This window comes from Carcharhinus amblyrhynchos, chromosome 7 (assembly GCF_965287045.1).
Source record: "Carcharhinus amblyrhynchos chromosome 7, sCarAmb.v2.hapA, whole genome shotgun sequence".
In the NCBI taxonomy this organism is placed as follows: Eukaryota; Metazoa; Chordata; class Chondrichthyes; order Carcharhiniformes; family Carcharhinidae; genus Carcharhinus; species Carcharhinus amblyrhynchos.
In genome coordinates, this window is record NC_137330.1 from 75512530 (window position 1) to 75533271 (window position 20742).

The window sequence follows — 20742 nt, forward strand, 5'->3', positions numbered from 1 at the left end:
TCTAAAGAGCAGTTCCTGGGAAATGTATAGTTCTAACACCATTAATGACAGGATAAAGGAGGGAATGCAGGCAAAGCCTCAGAATCAGAGGATCAAAGAGTATGGGAAGGAAAGTAATCCTCCAGAAGGCTGCAGAGGTAATGTTGAGCAAGGCCTGGTGGATTTGAAGAAGATAAGAATTTTAATTTTAATATATTGGAGGGTAGGCAGTTAGCATAAGTCCATGGGGTATTGGGATGAGTATTTCAGAGAGAAAACAATATGTAACTATCATTTAAACAATTTGGAGATAATGGAAGTTGGATGTAAGAATGTCAATGAGAAGTGCATTGAAACAATCAAATCTGGAGGTGATTTAGGATTAATAGAATTGAAAAAGATTCCCTCTGATTTTCTAAACGACATGCAACCCCAGTTTAAAAAAGTATTCTTGGTTGAGGGCAACTTCAGCAAAGCAATATGTATTGGTGACCATGAAGACATTTAGAGTTAATCACATTGTTTTAAATTGGAGCCCAGTGGCAAATTCCTTTCTCCAAACAATCCAGCAGTAATCATTTCTCATAATCATTTTTCTGATACCAGTCCACAGAATACTCGTTGAATCATATAATCCCTACAGTGCAGAAAGAGGCCATTTGGCCCATCGAGTCTGCACCGACAACAATTCTACCCAGGCTCTATCCCCTTACCCCACATATTTACCCCACTAATCCCTCTAACCAATGCATCCTGGGACACTAAGGGGCAATTTAGCATGGCCAATGTACCTAACCTGCACATCTTTGGACTGTAGGTGGAAACCTATGCAGATAAAGGGAGCACGTACAAACTCCACTCAAACAGTGACCCAAGCTGGTAACCAAACCCAGGTCCCTGTGAGACATCACTACACAACCACGCTGCCCACTCAATCTATTGAATTCAATTGTCACAGCAATGAAGAGATTTGAACTTACACTCTCTAGATTTAGCATTAGATTATAGAGTTAGAATCACTACATGGAAGATGAAATGTTAGTAACTGCACTGCTACTTAACTTTTCGTTCAACTTTAAGTGAAAAAGCAAGTTATTATACTGCTATGGAGTTGCTGATAGTGCCGGGGATTGTCAGAGGGTACAACAGGATATAGAAAGATTGGAAACTTGGGCACAGAAATGCCAGATGGATTTTAATCCGGGCAAATGTGATGTGATGTATTTTGAAGGATCAAATTAAGGTATGAATTATACAGTAAATGGCAGAAACCTGAGGAACATTAACATATAGAGGGATCTGGGCATGCAGGTCCACAGTTCCCTGAAAGTGGCAAGGTGATTTAGAAAGCATATGGCCAAAACATTGAGTACAAGAATTGAGAAACCCTGTTGCAGCTATATAAAACCTTGGTTCAGTGGCATTTGGAATATTGCGTGCAGTTCTGGTCACCACACTAACAGCGGGAGAGATTGCAAAGATGGTTCACCAGGAAGTTGCCTGGCGTCGGGGGTGTTGACTATGAAAAGTGGTTAAATAAACTAGGATTGTTTTCATTGGAGAGACAGAGGCTGAGGGGAGACCTGATAGAGGTCTACAAAATTATGAGATGCATAGACAGGGTGGATTGTCAGAGGTTTTTTTCCAAGAGTGGAAACATCAATTACAAGGGGGCACAGGTTCAAGGTGAGAGGGTGAATTTTTTCACACAAAAAGTGGTGGGTGCCTGGAATGTGCTGCCAGAGGAGGTGATGGAATCAGCCCATTAGTAACATTTAAGAGGCATATGGATGGCTGCATGAGGGAATAGAGGGATGTGGACTGAGTAAGGTTAGAAGTTTTTTTAAGTGTATTAAGGCATCATGATCTGCACAGACTTGGAGGGCTGAAGGGCCTCTTCCATGCTGCACTTTTCTTTGTTCTTTGTTCTTGAGATTGTTACTGTTATGATGGCCCAAAGAACATGGGGGATCATTGCTAATTCTCCCCATTTATGGAATGTGAGCTTCAGGGAATATGAACTTCCCTGTTGAGCAAGTGGAGGCTCGCCTAATGAGAAGTGAGCAGGTTAAAAACCTGTTGCTTCAATCTGGATTGTAGATATAGGGCCTGGGGTACAGACTGGCTAGCTGTAGACTTTAGATGTGGCATTTCCTTTTGGTTTATGATAAAAGGGTCTGTTGTGATGGGAAACTGTCTTTGGATGAATTATTACCATAACCATGTTTTCCAATCCATGGCCAAGAAATCTTGTGGCATAGGATGAGCTCCTAAGCAAATAAAACAGTAGATGGCTTACATATACAATCTACAGAGGAAGTACAGGGTCCCAGAATAAAGCTTAGGACATGTCCTTCAAACAGGTATTCGAAATTTTGAACTAAGTGATGTTGCTCCTGCCTCAGGATTCCTACCTGAAATTGGGCAGCCCTTGAACACAATTGATGCTGGGCTGCTACAATCAGGACTTCTGAGCTCTGCCACCAAAAGGGTAAGATGTATAGAGAATACTTACTTGAATGTGAATCAGGACCAACATCCCGGGATCTGTTAACTGTACAACGCCTCCACCCTTATGACCTACTTAAAGACTGTTACCAGCATTGCAGGAGAACAAAATTGATGCTATTTCATGGGTGAACAATATAATAATGACAAGATAATGTGTTTTCATGATGATGATTGAGGGATAAATGTTGGCCAATGCACTTGGATAATTCCCCTCTTCTTCTTTGGAATAATCCCATAGTATCATTTATGTTCACTCCAGAGAGCAGATAACATCATCCAAAAGATGGCACCTCCAGCAGTGCACTCCATCAGTGCTATACTCCATCATCATCCTAGATTTTTACATTTAAGTCCCTGGAGTGAGACTTTCCATTTCAAAGGTGGGAATGCTACCAACTATGCCACAGCTTACTTGAAAGGCGGAATTTTATGCTCCACTGGAGGTGAGATTGGAGGTGGGGATGGAGGTTGGATTGGGCAGGATGATGCAGAGTGGATATCCTGCTGCCTTCTGACTACTAACTTTTTCCCCTGATCAAGTTTCAGATGGGAAGAGGGGCCTATTTAAAGGCTTCATCCCTCTGGTACCGGAATTCTACCAGTGGCACTCTATCTGATTAAGGGGCCTGGCTTTGGAAAGAGGGTCCCTCAGGAAGGTGCCCTTCACCACTCCTCTCCCCCCCCCCAACCTTTTCTGTCAACTACCCTCGCCTCCTTGATATCTCGAAACCCCAATCTTGCCCCACTCTCCGGGGATTCATTGGTGATTTCTGTTGATGACCTCAGTGTAGTATCAGTAGAGACCATCACTCCAGGTGCTGCTGCCCGTACTGGAGAGTTGCCAGTCTCAGCTGGCAGGTAGCTACTGGGGGCAGGGTTTCCTCCTACTTGGGGCTAACATTAATGGGAGGCTTGGTTCAGCCTAGGTTCTTACAAAATCTTGCCTGGCCTGCTAAAAATGATCGACGTGAAGTTTCCAACAGTTTTCTGGGCTCTGGATGTGAATCCTGCTCAAATATTAAAGTTATGTATGTTTTTCCAATACATTTCTGAGATACCTAATACATAACATGTAGATAAGGTAAAGCATTAATTTGAAAAAGGTCAATCCATCAAGCTCAGTACTTCCATTTACAATTTTCCCCATCCTGTCTTCTACTCAATCTATTCAGTTTTCTTCAAAACACTGCACGTATTTCCTCTTCCTATACATATTCAAGTGAAATCCAACTAAGCTCAGAACTTACATTTTTCAGTTTGTTTTTCATTTGATTTGCTGATGCCAAAATGTATCCTTAATGTGGCGTATTGTCCCTTAGGAACACATACTGGGACACTTCTCATAATTTTCTATTAATTTTTGCACAGACAAAGAAGAAGGACAAGTCTGCAATTTCATAATTTGGGAGATTTCAGTGCACATATTTTCATAGTTGCAGCATCTCAGGACCTTTCAGGTTCCAACTTTTCTTTACCTCTACCTTGTTCCATACTAAAACGAAGTAAAGTGACTTACCCAGAAGCATAATGGTAAACTATGCTGCCGTGTATCATCATTTCCAGCTTTTCCCACTTGGGCAGTAAATAATTAATTGACTGCATTACTGTCACATTCTTGACAGTTATGCAAAATGCTTTTAGTGCACAAGTTAGGTTGCGCAATTAAAAAAGATGCGAATTCAGATTTACATCTATGTAATTTTTAATGTCCCCTTGATAATTAACTGTTGTCTCAAGCCATTCAACATCTCCCTATTTAATGTAACCTCCCATCCCAACAAAAAACTATCTGACTTCACTGCACCAATGTAAAATCAGCAAATTTTTGCAAATGTGACAAACTGTTCATGTAATCTTATTGATTTTAACAACCTACAAACTTAAAATGATGTACCACTATAACATTTCTTCATTGATTCAAAACAATATTTTTGCATTAAATCTTCATCATAACTCTTTAATTTCTTGCCAACCAATCAGCACTTTCTTTTCATATAGAACAAATGTGCTGGCTTCCCTTACGTTGTATTCTTGTGAATGTCCTGACAAGTGCAAGATGAAAATCTTCAACAAAGAATCTCTTTTTTCAGCTCTGACGAAGGGTTATCCAGACTTGAAAAGTTGGCTCTATTCTCTCTTCGCAGATGCTGTCAGACCTGTTGAGTTTCTCCTGCATTTTCTGTTTTTGTTTCAGATTCCAATGACCATAGCATTTTACCTTTCTCTTTCTTCAGTGGTTCTGTGTCATCAAGCAGCTATTTATAATCACTTTAGTTTCTTTTATTAGGAATTTCATTGTCACTTTTAATATGCATGTAACTATCCAAAGATAAACAAAATTCATTACAGAAGTCACAAAATATTAAACTTGTACAAAAAGTTTTTTTGTTGAAATACAAAGACAATTTTTCAAAGTTATGCTTCTAGATAGGAGCTCTGCTGGTGGTTGTGGAGCAGAGCTCCTATCTTGCTCTTTCATTTGAATCTCTGCTGGTGGTTGTGGAGGCAGAGATTCAAATGAAAGAGCAAGATGCTTCATTCACTCTTATTGGGCAACATTCTCCTGAAGAGGTGAAGAGTCAGAAAGATGAGTATGTAGAAAGCAAGCAAAGTAAAAAGTAGCATCAATTATTCTAAATATGTTACAACATATAAACCACTGGATCAATCTCGCAAGGGTCAGTTCAGATGGGAAAACATCGGAACCCTTTGAGATCCACTCAGGAATCAAACAGAACTAATATATCACTGATGCTCTTTGGCATATTCTACTTTTTACTGTGTTATATGCATTTAGAATATTGATGGCCTGGTGGAATTATTACAAGTCTATTAATCCAGGAACTCAGCTGATGTTTTAGGGACCTGTGTTCGAATCCCGCCACAACACATGGTGGAATATAAAAAAACCCGGAATTAAGAATCTACTCATGATCACGAAACCATTGTCAATTATCAGAAAAACCCATCTGGTTCACTAATGTCCTTTAGGGAAGGAAATCTGCTGTCTTTACTAGGTCTAGCCTACAATGTGACTCTAGATCTACAGCAACATGGTTCACTCTCAACTGCCCTTTAAGGGCAACTAGGGATGAGCAATAAAAGTTGGCTATGTCCCACGAATGAACAAAAAAATCTACAGAAGGAACCTACTTGCATTGCAGAACTGATGGAAAGCTATGTCCACCTGATTTCCAAGACAAAAGTGCACCATGTGCTCATCAGAATTGCTTACACTGGCAATGTAACATAGTCCAACCTGAGGAACACCTTCAGTGGCAAGTGGACAAACTGTCTCACACCTTTAAGGGGTTTGCCTTGACTATCAGTGCCAGGAAGGCAATGTCATGGTTCAGGATGTTGCCATACTGTCATCTATCAGAAATGTGACACTGGAGGTTATTGATAGTTTCACATATCTTGACTCTACATTCAATAGCAATCTGTTATTGGTGCTGAAATCAATACATGTATTGCTAAAGATGCAGCTGTTATGTTCAATCTGAGAAAGACAATGCAAAGCAGCAGCAAACTGTGAGTCCACCAGGCCTGTATCCTCAGTGTGCTCCCTGACAGTGATGGGAGTTGGCCAACATGTGCGAGGCAGGTGAAAAGGGTGAATGGTGTTCACCTTTGTTGTCTTAGATATATCCTCGGCATCACTTGACCATATCAGATTATCAAATCAGAGATTGCTAATTCAATCAACATATGCTCTTACTAAACCATTGAGATCATGTTGGTTCGGCCATGTTCATCAGATGAATGACAGCCATATACCCAATGGCCTTCTGTACCTTGAACTGGCCACTGGGTCACAACCTACTGGGCATCCCAATCTCCATCATAAGGATACCTAAAAACAAGATGTGAAGGTGGTGGAGCAATAACATTTAAACCTTGGAGACAGTCAATGGCCATGACCTCTGAATGCAAGAGGTGAGCAGAAACAAAAAGTCCAGCTGGCCAAGAAGAGAATTTAGACAAACATTGAGGCCAGCAAATTCTGCACTTTCTCAGCCCCCTGTCTTCCTCTGCAGCAAATGTGGCAGAAGCTGCCATGCCAGAATGGGGTTCCTCACCACACCATGTGATATTTAACACAGAGGTAACACAGAGTTTGCTACTATGGGGAAACTCTTCACCAGCAAGACTGCCAAGAATCTAGAAGTAAATCACATAATTATTTTACTTTTATCGCATAACGTCTGGTGTTTTGTGACTCAAGGTAATATTATTCTGCATCAAAGGTGAATAAATGACTGAAGAGGAACATTATTTCTGGTTCTTGCAATATTATGACCCTCATCAGTGTTACAATTTGACTTAACAGTAAAGTGCACATTATATAGGTTTGTTTAATAAATGTGTACACATTAGGTGGGTGTGCTGAAACCCTGATGTATTGAACAGACGGCAGAACAGTCTGTTAGAACTATTAAATAGTCAGAATAAAGAGGAAGTCTCACCATCTGTAATCCTTTCCACAGTCAAATGATTGAAAGCATTAATAATTACCCTGAGATGTTTGTCAAGTCTGGGAATTCAACTATCTCCTTCTGCTGGTTCTATTGTAAGATTTTAACCTATATGAGACCCTAAACAAACAGTGATATTTCAATATTAAAAGTATTCAAGCGTATTCCATTTTGTCTCCTCCTCATAGAAAGAGACAGGGAGAGAAATTCAACATCATTTACCAGAGTAAAATGGTGCAGCTAAAATGCATAACCAATTTAGCAGTAAAGCAACCCATGTTTGAAATGAACACATGCTCAGGCCACTAGTTATGGAAGTGGAAGGGTTAGTTTAAACAGTGCTGATTTCCAATCTTTCCACTTGTCTGTAAAAAGTGTTTTGATTTTCTTCACCCTTTATAAATGTTGTCATTTTTCCCAACCTCTTAGCTTTGGTGTGATCCAACTTTCTATTAATGACCCCACAGCAAATGTGAGATAGGATGAATTCAAACGCAGTTTAGCAGGGTAAATATGTAGGGTTATGGGGATATGGAGTGGATGGGATTGTTGTCCATGCAGGCTTGATGGACTAAAATGGCCTCCTTCTACACTGTAGGGATTCTATGAATTCCAGCCTTGTTACTCACTTTGTTGTGTGGATAAGAAATTGAGTATTGATTCTAAAATAACGGCCAGGTATTCAATTTGGGCACCTTTCTTTGTGAGTCTGCTTGCAGATGGTAAAATGGCCAACCAAGGTTACAGTACAGCAAGGCAACATAACTGGTTTCACAAGTTAGAGGTTTACATCACATGACTCCTACCTTCCTACATTGTCTTTGATAAGAGATGTGTAAGTGTTCCAATCATTAAGACTTGAAAGGAATGATTTTTTATTCATTTACAGGAAATGAGCATTGCTAGCTGGCTAGTATATATTGCCCATCCCTAACTGCCCTTAAGAAGATGATAATATTTTGCATTCTTGAAGCCTGCAGTCCCTGAGGTGTAGGTACACCCACAGTGCTGTTAGGAAAGGAGGGTTCCAGGATTTTGATCTAACAGAAGTGAAAGAATGGCCGTATATTTCCATGCCAGAATGTTGAATGGCTAGGAAGGGAACTTACAGATGGTGGTTTTCCAATGTATCTGTTGTCCTTCTAGATGATAGCGGTTGTAGGTTTGGAAGGTGTTGCCTAAGGAACTTTGAGTTTCTGCCGTGCATTTTGTGGATGGTACACACTGTTGGATGCACGTTGCATGATCTTTTGTCCTAGTAGACAAAAAAGCTCCTGTTGGCCAGCCTGGATTAATAAATGCAGACGGCCTTTTTGATTTCACCTTTTTTTCAACATTAATTTAACCAATGCTCAGTCAAGGGGATCTTCAGGTATCCAGCAGCAGTGATGCCATCAAGCTAGCTGAGCATCCAATCAATTCACAGACAGAAAATCAGGAAGCAAGATTATCCTACTATTTTTACAAATTTTACAGTGTTTTAAATACAGATTGGGACATAGACATTAGAACCTTAAGCATTAGAAACAAACTTAAAAAATAACAGTTTTTATCAGATTGAAACTATGGAGTTATAATGAAAAAAGTGACGTTACCCACAAATAGAAAATAGATTTTAAGGGTAGGGGGTTCTTCAGCTCATTGTAACTTAGTGTGTCATTAAAAACTCAATTACACCTCATTAACAAAGCATAACTTTTCAGAGGTTTTTAAGAGCAATATTACAGAAAGAAAGAGGAATTCTCCTCTGTGCAATAATTCAGAGTTGTTTGCCCTCTGGAGGGACCTCAGCAGTACACTCACTGCAGAAGCATAGAACAACTGACAGTCTAAATGCTTTTAGTTTCAGGGGAGTAATGATGGCAAATGCTTTTCCATCATTATTCCGACAAATGCCGAGACGTTGTGCTACAAAATTACTACCATTCAGTTTCACTTTCATATTCCCATATCACCCACTCCAACTGTGGCAGCTTTTTCAGAGAGCAGAAAAAGATTTTGGAGCAAAGTGGACGCTGCATGCATAAAATCATTGGACAGAAATATGTTGGCACTTTGTCTGCAATTTCCCAGTGTGAACTGGTGATGTGCAAGATATCTTGCTGTGTGTGAGTCTTAGAAAGTATTGCATTATTCTTATCATGTTCCCAATTTCTCAGAATGTATCAAAAAACTGGACAGTCTATTAAACCTCTGGTATATATATTTTCAAGTTTGAGCAAATACTGCTCACTTAAGTTTTAAAGATTATTCAAAGGAAAGCTAGAAGATATATTTCTTAAGCCTCGTTTTCCAAGTAAAATTTATATTACTTAATGTAACAGCAAGTTGTGCACTTTTTTAGAAAAGAAAGCATAGGCTGTGTGTGTTTTTTGTGTAAGTTTGAAAAATATTGACAGTATTTTGATTGCACATCTGCAGCAAATTTAATTTGTATTGTATCAGCTTGAGAAAATATATTAAGGTGTGAAATGTACACAGTCCTCAGGACGATTGTTCAATTTTGAGCTGGTTTGGTATCAAACTATGCAAAATGGGATCATGGAATGATAGAATCATTGGGATAGGGAGCACCTTCCTTCAAGTCCACCTCAAAGCATATTTACAGAATTTTCCTCCTTACCTGTAAGGCTGGGAATTTCCAGTCACACCTGCAGCGGGCATCATTGCAGACAGGCAGGAAAATTTTGGCTACTCTCCAAATTTTTCCAACGGTGCCAGCTGCTGTTGGAATGAGAAAATCCTGCCCAATATTTCTGACATTAAAAAATCACCACGATAACTGATTGCAATTGAAACTTAGGACTGAACAGCATCATGCATTTTGTTTTTCAAACATGCTCTATTACTGTAGCCTCTGTTAGCATGGGGAAAAAAAAGATTTTCTCAAAAACATACGAGATAAACAGATCAGTTTAACATTTCAGAATAAGTAAGATGCACATAACGTGCAACATTGACACTTTAAAGTCATTGCTTCATATGTGGAAGCAAAAGTAATGAAAATTTTAGAATGACTATCCTATGTTGCTGCTGCTGAATTCTGAGTTACAAATATTGTATGATAGTAACTCAAGAGGAGACATAGAACTGAATAGAGTCATACTCATAGGGCATACCTTAAAGCCAATACCCCAAACTCTTCCATCACCATTCTTGGACATGTTTTGATGCACTGGCAGCATAACTGAATGAAAGATGGTGGCACAGTGGTATACATTCTGAAGGAATTGGATGTTGGAGACCTCAACATAGACTACAAACACAATGGAGTCTCATGTCATCAGGTAAAACATAGGCAAGGAAACCTCCTACTGATTATCATCAATTGCCCTTGTTATTATAATGATACAACACCTTGGGCTTATTTACTGTAGAAGACACAAGACAGTAATTGCTCAGTGTGGATTCATTTATAAAGGCTAAGCACATGAGAACAGTCTTGCGTAGTTGTATAGTTTGGAGACATTAGGAGATGTGTGTGTGTGCTCTGTTCAAAGGCAAACATGAAACCAAAACTGGATCAGATGACACATTTCCCTTCTGGTGATGTCATGCTAATATCTCCCTTTCTTTTCAAAATACTTTTCTCCTTTCCAAAGAAGTATCACTGTTTACAACAATGTTTATGTTTAATTTCAATAAGTGTTTGGAATTGATGAATCTCAGTCCCTAAAGATAAATTATTGGTCCACCCAGGTCTCATAATAGTAACCTTGTCTGGAGATTTAGAGTCATAGAGGTTTACAGCATGGAAACAGACCCTTCAGCCCAACTTGTCCATGCCATCAAAATTCTTTAATGACAAAATTCTTTAAATTTCACAGTGCTCTGTGAGATTTTCATTCATGGATGTTGTTCTTGGTTACATTTGGGATCTAATCCTAGATTTAATCAGACCATACAGTGGTCAAGGACTTAGAGTAGATCTGACTTGTCCTTGGTTATGGTTCATTGTTGTACCTTTGTGTAATGACTTCACAAGACTTTGGTTCTGAACAAATCCTTGTCACCCTGGCTGGTTGCCTCATACCTTCTGTGGGATCTTGGATGTGAACTTGTTGTCCCAGCTGCAAATTTAACAATTCTGTACCTGCAATTTTATCGGGTCCATTGGTCATCTTCTTGTGTAGTTTTAAAAGTTTTTCTCTAATTTTTGAAACAGTAGAATTGGTAAGAGTGGATAAACTGGTACTCACTGGTCGCCCAAGCATGAGGTCTGCCAGCAAAGGAATAGTTGCATTTAAAGGTATTCATCTCAGAGGTAATATTGCAAAATGCAGATCTTACTTGGTCTGTCTACATTTGAGAATTTGGAATGTTATTGGGTAAATCAGTCCTTCAGTCAGGCCATTTGATCGAGGGTCATGAGGAGAAGAATTAATATGATTGATTGATTCTCACACATATCCTGAAATGGCTTACCAACAAATTGCAGAATGTTACCCATAATGATATCTCTAAGCACGCTAAATAAACTGAAAAAAAAAATGGTTAGGGCAGGATTTTCTAGCCGTGCTTTCCCCAAGACTGGTAAATCCCACCCAAGGTCAACAACATCCTGTCCATGACAATTCCCCTGGCATACAGGATGGGAAAATTCTGCCCTTAGAGTATGTGTGAGATTGTTGTGCTGGATATATTGTGCAATTATTGAATAAAGGGAAACTTCTTTAAGTAGTTGACAATGAAGATAATGATTAAGTCATTGAAAGAGGTCGGTTGTGATTTTGGACCAAGGATGGATAGGTTCTTCACGTGGGATTAATGATTCTTTGTGCTGACTTGGCATGTACTCTAGACATGCCTCAAACATCTTGATGACAACTTCAATGTCATTGTTCATACCTGGCCAATAGACTGTCTTTCTTGGGAGACTTCTCTTCCAATCTATGTCCATGTATGAGAGATGAAGTTTTTTTTTTGTTTTTATTCCAATTCAATCAAATCAAGTTCAATTCAGAGTCTCAACAAATTGAGGCATTCCCAATCCAAGCTGACAAGACAGGACTCTCACCTCCTATCTTGGGCTCGATCTACATGATCCAAGCTGATTGGAGTAGGCATAGCTCCTCCTCCAAGGCTTGATTTCATTTGCACCTTAGCCAAAAGGCCAAGATGTCACTTTTAAAAATTGCTTCAAATGAAGCTAAAATGTAACCTACTGACTTCAACCAAGTATAGCATATCAATACTACACTTGATCTCAGCCGTGTGAGAGATGAAGTTATTGAAGAGTATCAGGTTACAAAGATTCTGGTATGATGATCTTGCTTTAAAGAGGAGATACAGAGCTTGTCCTAATAAGGTCAAAATAGTTGCACATGTTCATGGACATGCTGAATTGAATCCAGCCATCTTTCAATAATGTTTTTCCACAGCTTCTGCAGTGTGGAATCTTGCGTCACGTCTTCTTGTAGCTGCTGGCATTTGCTTTGCACAAAATGTACTGGATCAATTTGGAGAATTTTCAATTTCAATGTCAATAAAGTCAACTTGTTGATCCAAGGACATATCTTTTATTTTTTTGGGTTAGACAATCTGCTAAGTGTATCATCAAGTTGTCTGGCTTGTACCTAATCTCATAAACATAACTTTAAGATTTTATCAAGAGACATTGCAATCTTGACAGCACACACTGGTTTTCATCTCCAGTGGCATGTGATCTGTCCCCACCATAAACTTTTTGTCATGATTTCAAATGTTAAAACTAATGTTTCCTGCCAAAGTTGGAGTAATGGATTGTGTTACAGACAGATATTTAGAAGCAAATGCAATCAGTTTGCCTTTTTATAGTATGCCTCTGCCCAGCCCTTTCTGTGACTCATTTATCTCCAGGGTAATTGTCTCCTTAGGATCATAAAATTGCAACTCTAAAAACTGCATTGCCTCAGAGGGATTCATGCTGAAAATCAGATGGGTGGTGTGGAGGCCTATTCCCACTGGAGAGGCTGGCAGCATAGTGCTAAGCGCTGTCAGCGCCAAAATCGGCACACCCACAGTGGATCCGCATTGCTGCCCTCTCAATCACTGGCCAGCCCAATTGCTGTTCAGCCCCACGACCTTGCATCACTGCCTCTCCAACTCCCCCACCACCCACCCGCCTCCCCTCCCTGATCGCTGGATTCCCCGACATTTCGACCTCTCTGGGCAAGTCCCGAACTCTCCACCCCGCCCCATCCCATCCTGATCTCCCCAACACCCTCCCATTCTCTCCTGACAGTCCCAGCTACTCCACCCCCCACCCCAGTCCTGACCTCCCTCCACAACCCCAACCCCGCTTCCCCCCACACCAATGTCCAGCCCCAATCACCCTACTCTCTCGCTCAGCGGGAAACCCATCCCCACCAATCAGCCCCCGCTGTGTTGGCATTGCCCTATGCCAATTTGATTCATTTTGTTGATATCAAGAAGGGGACAAATGCACTGGTTACAGCAAAAGTTCTGGGACCTGACAACATCTTTGCTGTAGTACCCAAGACATAGCTGTACCAATAGCCAAGATATTTAAGTGCAGTTACTTCACTGGTATTTACCTAACAAAGTAATGTCTACAAAAAGCATAAGAACATAAGAACATAAGAAATAGGAGCAGGAGTAGGCCAACTAGCCCTTCGAGCCTGCCCCGCCATTCAATAAGATCATGGCTGATCTATCGTGGCTCAGTTCCACATTCCCGCCCTCTCCCTATAACCCTTAATCCCCTCTCTCATCAAAAACCCATCAACTCGCGTCTTAAAAATATTTAGCGAGGCAGCCTCCACCACTTCAACGGGCAGAGAATTCCAGAGATTCACCACCCTTTGAGTGAAGAAGTTCCTCCTCAACTCTGTTCTAAACCGCCCCCCCTTTATCTTGAGGCTATGCCCCCTAGTCCTACTATCCTTTCTGAGCAGGAAGAGTCTCTCCACCTCTATCCTATCCATCCCATTCATCATCTTATACGTCTCAATGAGATCTCCCCTCATTCTTCTAAACTCTAACGAGTACAAGCCTAATCTATTCAGCCTTTCCTCATAGCTCAATCCCCTCAACTCCGGCATCAGCCTAGTAAACCTCCTCTGCATGATAAATCCAATCCAGCTAATTACCAGCCCAAGAATCTAAGATAATAAGATAATAAGGAGCATGAACAGGCCGTTCAGTTTTTTAAGCCCAACCCACAATTCAATAACAGAAGGTTGATCTGACTGTCGTCTTAACTCCACTTTCCTGTTGGTCTTCCAAAACCGTTGACTTCCTTGTCAATCAAAATTGATCAAATTCAGCCTTGAATATATTCAATGACCCAGCCTCCAGTGCTCTCTATGGAAGTGAATTTCATTAGATCTAACGGCCCTCTGAAAGAAAAAGATCCTCCTCAGCTCCACCTTAAATGTGAGATCACTCATTTTAAACCATAAGCCCTAGTTCTAGATTTCCCTATGAGCGGCAAAGCCTCTTAGCATCCATCAAGCCATCTTAGAATCTTATGTTGCAATAAGATCGCTTCTTCTTGTAATTTCTAATTAATGTAGGCCCAACCTGTTCAACCTTTCCTCATAAGCCAAACCTTCCGTCTTTAGGAATCAGTCTAACGAACTGTCTCTGAACTACTTCCAATGCAAGTATATCCTTCATTAAGTATTGACACCAAATCTCTCATTAATGTTCTGTAGAACTGTAGCAAGACATCCCTACTTTTATACTCCATTCCTTTTGCAATAAAGGACAATATTCCATTAGCCTTCTTAATTACTTGCTGGACCTGCATTCTGTTGTGGTTAATGCACAAAGACATGCATTCTGCTGTATCTCTTCATTTAAATATCCTGCTTTTCTATTCTTCCTGTCTATTCCTAATCATTAAGAAAGCTATTAAAGGTGTCAGTGACATCAATTGATACTTAGTCGCTAATAACCTGCTCCCTAATGCTTAATTTGGGTTTTGCAAGGTCACTCAACACCATGATGAATAAAAGAATGCATGATGCAATCTGTATTAGTTACCATAATCCTGTTTACCGGAACCCTGGTCTGCTGAGATTAAGGGCTAAAGTTTTGCCACAGAGGCAGGAAACAAAGATAGGTTTGTTTTCAGATAAGAAGTGTAGGTAAGCCCTTAATTGGCCTGGAGGTGGGTTTCTGTTTCAGTTAGGGCAGGCTCTCAGAGCTCGAGGGCCAATCAGAAGTCTTCCAGTTTCAGAAAAGCAACTGGCTGTAGGAAAAGGCAAATAACTGGGAAACTCCTTCAACAAAAAGGTGCTGCCTCAATTTTAAAAATAAAATTAATAGGAAAAAATAAAAGCAGCCAGACCATCACTGCAAGAGGTGGGGAAACTTCTTTTACAGGGTAATTTTAAGATGAATTCTTATCCAGGCAGATAGGAAGGGGCTATAGACCTACCAGGAATTCAGTCATCCCAACCTGTCCCTGGGGACTGTCTCCAGGCAATTAATCTCCTCCCTGTTGTGTTGAGAAACTGACCATCTCACCTAACTGACCTTTAGCAATAGTCTTAATCAGCCTAATCATCTGCTGTTCTCTGGTTGGGGAAGAGGGTGTGCCTTTCCCTGGGTCTAAACTTGTCTCCTGCAAAATGACTGAAGGCTGGAATGGCATCCTGAAGAGGACATGCTGCCCAGTACTGGTATTTTTAGGGCTCAGCTATTCCACTTCAAAAGCCCTAAACTTTCAGGCCCAACTGCAGCATCCCTACCACTGCTTCAGCTAAGGTAGCCACTCAACACAGACCAGGAAGTAACTTTCCTAATCTATATGGTTCTGTTGCTTCGTCAAGTCAACGGAGTAGCTATCAACAATCTGTAAAGATAAACAAAAATTGGAAAATGTTTGGCAGAATGGTCAACTTCATTAACTTTTATTTGCAGTAGTTTGAATATTCAATGTTTATGTAACCAAAACAAATTTGTGAATAATATCATATGATTGTTTTGAGAATTCCAATATTATCTTGTCTGAAAATTCTATAATATTAAAAAAAATTAAATGGGAGTGTGTTTGCAGGCACAAAAATAAAGAATTGCCTTGTTTGTACTGGACTGATATTGTTAAACGCAGCTGACAAAACATTGTCTTTGATAATTGTTTTTAAATTGCGCTGATCAGCTTCAAAGAGATAGATGCTTTTTCATCTCAAACATTTTGTAATTCTTTCAGTTAATCATATGCAGAATAATATTTTCCTTTTATCCTGTCATCACACTAATGTATGCATGATGCACAATTGTTCTGCCTCCTTTGATTCATTACAAGGATTTATGTACATCACTGAGCTACTTTGAGAACAGGCCAAATAATAATATGCTGCAATATGGACTTTCCAGAAATTGACTGCATTTAAAAATATTAGCGTAAGCATTAAACCAATATTTATGCACAGAAAGCATTATAAGTAGCAAATTAAATCTAAAATATCATTACCTGATTAATTATTCCTAATTTGTTTAGACAGCTAGCAAATGTAATAATCTAGAAAACTAACTGCAACATGAGCACTGACAATGGTTTTTGTTTTGCATGTATAGTACAGAATGATGGTAGTACTCAACAGCAACAACATTATTTTCTAAAAGTGTAATAAGCAGCACAGTAAACCAAGACTATTTATCCAAAAGAGATTTCAAGTGCATCCTTTCATATAAGGCATCATGACACAGTGACAAATTTAGATTAATTGCAATATTTGAACATAATACAATTTATTGGTTCACAGCTCTTCTGCTATTATAGCCAACATTTCAAAGGAAGATTTTATGAAGAAAGTATTTCAATTCATCCTGATGTTGTAAATTAAATACTATTATTGCTTTCGGTGTAGTGAAAGTTCAACTTTTCTGTCTCTTAGCACTCTGGGCACCAAAGATAGTTTATTTGTTCAAATTATATTGATCCATAAGATGTCACAGGTGGCTCAGTGTGCAGTTGGGTTTTTTTAATAACTCATTTTCTGCTTATTAGTTTTCTTTCTTGTTTGAACTATACACAAGATACTTACTTATTTCTAATTTTCAGTTATCCATTATTCTAACGAGTTAATCATAACTGTTGAAGTCTATTTCTCTGTACTCCAATTTATTGGTCCCTATTGTTTCTTACCAATCTGTCATATTAGCACAGCTGTTACACATATGTCTTGTACACATTCCATAAAATCAGTGGGATGAAAATCGGGTAAGTACAACAGACAGCTGATCTTGAAAATTACCCTTGTAATGCTCGGACAACGAAACTGCTGAAGGTTTGGTTACACTAAAGGTTAAAAAAAAATCAAAAATATTAAAAATTTGTATAACTTCCCGCGCCATCAAATCTAACATTTAATAAAACATCAATGTTAATCTATATTTACCACTACAGTATAAAGAAAAAAAATGCAAATGCTTCACAAACAGCCACAACGGCACTGAATACTTAGCCAAGAAGGGATAGATTTGTCAAAATGATAGATCTTGAGGACTCTTTGAAAGTCAGCCTAAGCAGGTAAGGAAACAAGGTTTTAGGAGGGAATTCAGAGAGAGAGCCCATAAAGCAGCAAAAGTTAAGAGAGAGAGGGAGCCCATTAAACAGTGGAGGTTCATAGAAAGAGGGAGCACATAAAGCAGTATGAATTCAGAGAGAGGGAGCCAATAAAGAAGCAGAAGTTCAGAGATTGGGAGTCCATAAAGCACTGCACACTCAGCTGAAAAAAACTTGGGGGGTGGGGGGGAGAGTTTTCCAATCCTGCCCGCCATAGGAACCCTAGTGGGTGAGGGGCAGAACATACAAAGGTCCATTGACTAAGCAACTTACTCATTTTCTGTGAAGTTGCAGTTGCAAAAGTAATTACACAGATATGTACGTAGAAAATAGAAGCAGGTGTAGGCCATTTGGCCCTTCAAGCACACTGAGCCATTCATTTTGATTATGGTTGATCATCAAATTCAATACCCTGATCCTACCATCCCCTGCCCCTGTCCCTCCCTTTCCCCCCAACCACCCCCCCCCCAAATATCCTTCCTAAAATCACACAACATTTTGGCCTCAACTACTTTCTGTGGTAGTGAATTCCACTCTCTAGGTGAAGAAATTTCTCCTTACCTCCGTCCTAAAAGGTTTACCCCTTATCTTCAAACTATGACTCCTAATCTGGAGACCTCCACCCTCAGGAACATTCTTTCCGTCTAAGCCTGTTAGAATTTTATAAGTTTCTACGAGATCCCCTCTCATTCTTCCAAGCTCCAATGAATATAATCCTAACTGACTTAGTCTCTCTTCATATGACAGTCCTGCCATCCCAGGAACCAGCCTGATAAATCTGTACAGCACTCCCTCTAAAGCAAGAGCCTCAAAAGCAAGAGCCTCTTTCCTCAGATAAGGACACCAAAACTGTACACAATACTCCAGGTGGCACCTAACTAATACCCGATACAATTGTCGTAAAATATCCCTTTTCCCATACTCAAATGCTCTTGCTGTGAAGGGCAACATACTATTTGCCTTCTTTACTGCCTGCCGTACCTGCACTTACTTCCAGCAACTGATGTACGAGGACACCAAGTTCTCACTTCACTCAATTTACACCCATTTAAAGTAATAATCTGCCTTCCTATTTTTGCTACCAAAGTGGATAACCCCACATTTATCAAAGAACAAAGAACAAAAACAGCCCGGGAAACAGGCCCTTCGGCCCAATGAACCCGCGCCGCCATCTCAACACCACCAGTCCCCTTCTCCACCCACGACCCTTGTCTAATGTTTTATAGCCATCCACATTGAGGGAAACTGATTTAGGGACAATTTATTACTGCCAATCAGCCTAACAGCACATCTTTGGGGTGTTGGAGGAAAACGGAGCACCCGGAGAAAACCCACGCAAGCATGGGGAGAATGCGCAAACTCCCACAGACACTGGCCCAAATCCACGTGTCTGCACAGCAATCAGTGATAGTCACTGAGCTGTCATCTTGCCCAGTATCTGGTCCAGTTTAGGCACACACTAACGACATGAAGTACTAGGCCAAGCTTGAACAACCAAGAGCAGCCCAAGTACGACCCTTCACGTGTATGCCCCTCGTTGGACACAAGGCGGACTGACTTAAAACCTGTGAGTGAAAAGGAAAAAAAACATTATTATTGTACCATGTCCATTTACCTTACCAGGGACGCCCCAAGGCTAATGACCCTTATTTAAAACAATCTCCTATATCCACCTTATACTGCGTCTGCCGTGCATATGCCCACTCACTCAGCCTTTCCAAGTCATGCTGATGTATCTCTGCTGAGATAGACAAATTTTCAATCAGTAAGGGAATCAAGGGTTATGAGGATAAGGCAGGAAAATTGAGTTCAGGATTATCATATGAGAACAATCATGATCTAACTGAATGGCGGAGCAGCTTCCGTGGGCAGAATACTGTACTGCTCCAACATTGTACGTTCTTATGGTTGCTCCACAATCCTGGAACTCTGATGCACGTCCTTCGTAGTCAAGAGGGAGTCCCCTCGAAAGCTTGTGAGTTTACTATCAAATAAATCGGTTGGACCAAAACCTGGTATTGTCAGACTTTTTACTGTGTGCACGTCCTTCTGTCAGCAGCCACAGCCTCCCTGGTGGAGATGCTGAGCGAAAGAACTGCTTGCCTCTGATTGTCCAGCACCTCCCACTAGGCAGGACGTCTGCCCCCGAGAACAAGTCCATTGGTAGCCTTGGCACTGTCTGACTGGCATGTGGTTCAGTGGAACTTCCTAAAAAGAAGCAGCATGGGTCACTTGCCAGGCATGATGTCCAAAACCACAACAAGATTCCACCTGAAATTATAAATCAAATTATTAGCTGGAGTACTGAGCCCGAATTTCAAATATTTTGAATTGTTGGAAATAACAAAGCTCTGTTCTTCCTCCACAGCTACTGTCAGACCTACTGAGCTTTTGCAGCATTTTATGTTTTTGTTTCAGATTGCAGCGTCCGCAGTATCTCTTCACTTTTGTTTCCAAATCCATAATGGTAATCTTCATGATATTTGTCCGCAAGTACTGTCACTATCTACTATTGATTTTAAGGTGACAATGCTTTCATGTAAAAAACCCATAATGATTCAAATTGCTGTGTTTTCAATCAAGGAAACAGTTTAACTATTTTGAAACAAATAAATAACAAAATCATAGTTATTGGGCAACAATATCAAAACATTCTTACAAAATAATAATATGCTTTAATGAATACGTGAATAGGATGGCACGATGGCACAGTGGTTAGCAGTTCAGCTTGAGTCAAAGTCTATGTGGAATTTGGATGTACACTCCCCATGTCTGCATGGGTTTCCTCCGGTTTTCTCCCACAGTTCAAATGACATGCTGGTTGGGTGCATTTAGCATGCTAAATTCTCTTTCAGTGTACCCGAACAGGCACCAGAGTGTGGCAACTAGGGGATTTTCACAGTAATTTCATTGCAGTGTTAATGTAAGACTGCTTGTGATACCAATAAATAAATTTTGAATGTTGAAATAATAACTGAGCAAATGAATTGAGCTGGATTGTTGTTGCTAACAATATTCTTTTGCAGAATTTGCTGGAGGGTCACTGTGTGTGAATTTTCTGGATCTCACCTGGGGATGGCAAATATTGCAAAGTGAGGAATGTCTTCACGTTATGTGTCCTGCCTGGCTGGTTGTCCAACATTTCGTGAGGCCGAGCCATCCAGTGTGGCTGGCCACATACGCAAAATTAGTGCCAGGGGAACAACCAGGAGATTCCCATGCCATGCTCTGTTGCTATGAGTCTGTCTGAACGCA